Genomic DNA, 6,000 nt, shown 5'->3' on the forward strand with positions numbered 1-6,000 from the left:
CTCCGCGTAGAAATAAATAAATAAAATGTTAAGAAAACTGAACGAGCGAACTATGTTCTGCATGAACTATATTTACGTGCGCATTCATGCCCTGCAATTGTGCTTGCTAGAATTGGGCCCGTATTCAGTAGAATTATTCCAAAGAGCGAATTCCAGTCAATCCTTAAGCTCACCATATTTTCAGCAAGGGCAGTCGACCGATATCAAACAGCGCTTACGAACGAAAAGCTTTGCCATTTCGGCCACTGGAGGTAAACTGACAGAGACTGTGCTACAAATTCATTTTTTTATTTCACTTGGTTCTTACCAACTGTCATAACTTTCTGTGCAAGCCGTATTGCTACCATTAGAATTCTTGGGGAACTTTACCAGTTTGTGGTATGTTTGTCCTGCGCTGCTGCTATCACCCTTTATGCCCCTTACCCCTTGCCTTAGCTTATAGGTAGCCAGCCGGTACATTGGCTAACCTCTCTATCTCCCTCTATTTTTTCTCTCCATATCTAGCCTCTTTAACCATACCCGGTGACCCCACATTAAACCGCTACTACTACCCCAAGTTATCTACGATATTGGGCCACTAGGTATGCGCTGACTGTCTTATTGATCGGTAAACGCGGACCAGTGTGTACGTGCCTGGAAGGACAACTTGCTGCTGGCTGCTGTCCGGTATCGTTGACAACTTGGGCCACTAGGTATGTGCCCCTATGTTGCACTCGAACTGACAACTTTGGCGCTTCATATGTAATATAAAGCGAAAAACTTTCTTTGGATCTTTAGGGCCTTCTCGTGGTTGGTCGGTGATCGGTCCTTGGTCAGTGGTCGGACTCGACGAGGAAAACGGTCGCTCGCTCACTCCCTCTCTCTCTCTCTCCTTCGCTCGCTCGCTCGCTCGTTCGTTCGTTAGTTCGGGCTGTTCGCTTACATTGGCAATCGTAGTCGATGGCTCTTTTTGGTATGTGGCCATTCTTGGCCAACCCCACAGAATAGATGCGCCACATATTAAAGCGAAGACGAGTTTTGATCAGCTAAACTGGAAAACAAAAAAAGAACAAACAAAAACAAAGGACTAAGGAAGACAGACGAGGACGTTGCTGTATCACTGTCTCTCTTCCTTAGTCGTTTGTTTTATTTCAGTTCAGCTATTCAAAACTTGCCTTAGCAATGGACCAACTAGCTCAGTTAAATGCCATTCTGATAATAAAGCGATAGCGCCCACTCGAGTCGAGTCGCTCGCCGCCGATATGCGGATGGAGACCCGGCGGTGGATCCCGCGAGCCGGTGGAGGTCCGCAAGCAAATGCAGACGACCGACTGCCAACGCCGTGCCGCAGAAACGGACGAAGAAAAATAATAATAATCATCATAACACACAAACCACATCATCGCTAGTTACACACCAATCATACTAAATATTGCTTGTTGCAACACCGTCGTGTATCATCTCCAAAGGTTGGATGCGTCGTCAATTTCGTGTTAGTAATGCGATGAGCATTCTTTGAGAACTTCACGCACTTTTCGGTATATGATGTTCCCATCTAAACTCTTTCCCGCCAACTCGGGTCATTGTGTATCTGCCGCTAGGTATGTGCCCGAATAGATAACTTTGGCTACTGTATATGACAACTGGGCACACGACACTACCTATGTGAACATTCTGTGTGAACATGTGTCCAACCGTCCAGAATGTGCCACTGGGTATAGGCGCCCGGATGGAAAAGAAGAGCAGGATGCACGAAGTGAAGAAGTCGGCATGAAAAGCAACCGAGTGTGGAGAAAAAGGTGAAGTGAATAGAATGGGGCCACAGCGTGCATTGAGCGAGCAGTGTTCAGCTACAGAGAAAGCGAGGATGTCGGTAGGAGAAAATTGAAAAACTTGGCTACACAGAAGTGGAGAATTTGGCGATACGGTGAGTCGCTACGTTGCTTCAATGGTAATCGCATTAACGTCGAAATTCATCATGAGATGGGTTCTTTTTTACTCAACTCGACTCTGATTATTTGTTGTGGCCTGCAATGGTGCTTACTTTGAACTTCCTTCGAACATGCATGAGAGCGATTTGAATTTGATTTTATTATCCTCAACTGTCTAGTCGTTTGCTCAAGCTGGCCTAACTTTCGCATGGGCTGTTTGCCTAAAGGAGAAGCAATACCTGGCATCACCCTTATCGCCGAAGTGTTACACGCAATAATTTATAAAAAAGTGCACATTATTTTCTGTCATGATTGCGCCGCAATACGTGAATACGATAGAGATCGTTTTATTTAAATTATTTCTCTCTCTCTTATTGAGGTTTTGCACTGCCCGCAATTATGAACCAGCAACAACGGGGTGAATTACTTTATCTGCTGGTTGAGGGCCTTGAGCGGCTAGATAGAAAACGCCTGTCGCAAACGTCCGTGCAAAATATCGCCTATTTTTTTTTCAGCCGGAACCAGGATTTGGAGTTTATATAGAAATTCGAAACAGACTTTGGTTGCATGGTGATGGCGTGAGAACGCAGGCATGAGGGGGCTCATGCGGTTCCATGACGTTAGCAAGGACACATTATCAGGTACTTGGGTCGTGATTCTGCAAGGTCGCAGAAACTTGCTGGCGCTTAAAAAAAGTACTTCAAGGTCATCTTACCGAGGCGTTACGTGAAGAAGAGGTTTCTAATGCAAGCGATCCTAACTGTGAGTTCGGACATGTATAAACACGGGAAGTCGCATTCTATGCAACGGAATGGCACTGAAGTTCTACGATGATTGAGGTAAGCACGCCGGTTCATTGCAGGGAATATATTGGAGATATAACCAAGAGAAGAAACAGGCTACGTCGACTAATGGATATTTTTAATGTACCTAAAGAGTTCGCCATCACGAGGCATTGTAACTTGACGGAATGCAGGGCCTAAAGTGAGAATTCAGTTGTTTTGTTGGTTATGAGGATGTGACTGAACGCAGGTAAATGATCGGTGTTCAAAATTTAGTGGTTCATGGGTTTCTACGTTTAAACACAGCACACGAGCTGTGAGGGACGCTGTCTTACGTTACTTCGTGTAAATCTAGACCACCTTAAGTTCTTTAACTATGTAGACAAAGCGTGGTAAATGAGCGTTATTTTTTCTATTCTCCACCCACCTAAATATGGCCTCTGAGTTGTCGGACATTCAACACGTGACTTAATGAAGAGCTGAACTACTTTACAGCCACTGCGTTGGGGGAGCTTTACAAATGTCGAGGCACGCACGTTCAATTGGAATAAGAAACGCTGAGCGTAATAAATAGCATTCTTATCTACCATGTATTTTCCTCTCGCAAGTGTACTTCGCCGGCAGCCTTTCAGCTCGCCGACAGAGCAGGTAATGGCGTTTCTTTCGATCTCATATTTTGGTTATTAGGGAAAAAGTTAGCTACAAATGCGGAAATTTCGCAGGGTTTAACTGAGACGCCCTGCTAACTTTTTTTTTTTTTTTTGGCGAAGCGTTGCGTACAGTTTAATAGCAACGAGAGCTCCTTTCTATCTCCTTTATCTGGTTCCTTTTCTCGAAATTGTCTTCCTGGAAAAGGTGGTGCCTATAAGGAAGATGTCTGGTCACATATTATGTCTGTATATTTTTTTCCCGCAGCAATCAGGGGTGCATTATAGCGCTTCCTCGTGCGTAGGCACGACTAGGTACCGCCTCTACGCTCATACGAACGCGAATTGCACGAGCGGCCGTACTCACCCATCCGAGTAATAGTGAAACGCGCCTTCAAATTGTGAAATTTTGCAGCGGAGTCCTGTTGAGAAAGGCCTAGGCAAGTTTTGTTAAGCGACTTTTAGTGCCATTTAATCTATAAGCAGCCTTCATTCAACTAGCTCGAATATCCCTGCGCTACTGTCCTTTCCAGCTACATATTTGCAACCCGGTCGGTTATAGTGTGCATTTCAATAGATCACTGAATAACCATCATTAAACGTGAAAAAATAATTACAGCGCAAAAAGTTTGAGTGATTTAAAAATATTTAACTGTGAATTATACAGCGGCTTCGCCTTTTTAGGCAGATTTATGGAAAGAACACAAATTGCATGCACAAAGAAATGGGATTTCCAGGCAGCGAAAAAGATTCTCTAACTAATTCCTTATGTAATTGCTTTAGGGAACATAATTGCGCAATTGAATCAGAGCAGCAGTGGGGTGATATCTGCTTAGTAGAATTTCTAAGACTTACACCGCATTCGAGATATCTTTAAAACGTGCTCCAATATACATTAGCATTACCGCAAACATCTTACGAAATACGTCCCTGTAGCAGTTAGGCACAATCAAAATGACACGCCAATAAAGTTTCAGTTATTTTGGTGACGGGTATTATGCAAATGGTTCTAGTCTAATAACAAAGCCGACATGAATTCACTGCTCAGCTTCAATTTCATAATTGGCGGCATGTGCAAAAAGTGAATAAATAAATACCATATTAATAATTTAATCAAGAATAATTCATCAATATTTTGATTAGCTGCCTGTGTAATGGGATTTGTCGTAATATCCGCATTCAGATATTCCACTTGAGCTGGAAAACTTCTGCTGTATAATCCATGCAATTAGAAAAAAAAACGATACAAAAGCTAAGAAGTAAAATATTCTTGTAAATTATTGAGGCTCTACATGGCCGGTACCGATGTGAGAGGTTAGAGAGTGAAGATGCGCCTTTAGAGTAGCCACTTCAGCGGACATTAGGCTCGCTTAACGGCAGAAATTCAATTTTAGCGCATTTTTAATGGCTGTTTTCTAGATAACGGTACTTTCAGTGGAACACGCAAAAAAAGAAACGCTATAGTGAATTTACAGCAGATTTGCAAGGGCTCTTGGAAAATAACAGCGCTTTAACAGGGATGCAAATGCTCCAAGCGGATGTTTTAGGGACATCACAAAATAGCCGTGCAGAGTCGTTAAGACTTCGTCAAGGGACCATTGGACAGAGATTGCTGAAGTAGCCAAGTTGGAGAATGAAAGCATAACCCAGATGACAAAAAGCCTTAAAAATAGGGATCACGATGGGTACGTGGACGGCCGAAGGAAGGAAGGAAAACTTTATTTGGTCCTGCTAGTAGTGATAATTAATCACTAAGCGGGTCGCTCCCACGTCGGGACCGGAAGGCCAAGCCTCGTGGACGGCCGATATATATTGCAAATCTCGTGATTAGTATTGCATGAGGAATGCAATCGTCACTGCTCGTTAGTCGACATTACTATTGGCATACTATATAGGGTATGTGCATGTCTGTGCTAAAAACCGGCATTTGTTTTCTATCCGCGGGAGTATATATGTCTTGCGCTAACTTCAAAGACAAAGCGTTAAATTTATTGTTTAAACGAGAGCAGTACAAGGAAGAAGGACAGCATTTCGTCTTTCTGACAGCATTTAGTCTTTCTGACACACGGTAATCCCTACTTGACGGCCGCGTCCTATCAATGAGTGTTACCAATACTCTTCTGGTGATCTTTGTAAACGTACAACAAGCAAGTGAGGAGGCAATGCTTACACAGAACATTTCTTAAAGTACGGCAGCATTTCAAGGCCGCCCGTACTCTCAACTAAACTAGCATGCTGACTTAGCTAGCTAAGTCATCACGATAAGATAGCGTGGTGCTGAAATGCAGCGCCGACAGCATAGTCGACACGTAGGTGCCAAGCGATCGTTGCGAGGCCCGCAAGTGTAGAAGTCGCAAGTATTTCTGGCATCTGAAGGAGAATATTTGCAACTTGCGCAGTGTAAAATTACTTGCTTAGTATGCTTTATCTTACTGCTCGCTGCATTGTTTTCTTACTTGATATTTGCTGTACCGTAGCACATCTTGAACGTCGTTTCAGCGGAATGTATGGAATTGAAAAATGACAACATTGCTTGTAGATCTTCAGAATCTATGTTCACTCTATTCGATGCTCTCTACCGTTGAAATCCTTGAACTAAAATATTTAAGTGGATTCTATAGATAATCTTGATCGCTGTTTTAGCGGAATCCTTGAAAGGAG

Source organism: Dermacentor variabilis, chromosome 1, assembly GCF_050947875.1.
Source record: "Dermacentor variabilis isolate Ectoservices chromosome 1, ASM5094787v1, whole genome shotgun sequence".
NCBI lineage: Eukaryota > Metazoa > Arthropoda > Arachnida > Ixodida > Ixodidae > Dermacentor > Dermacentor variabilis.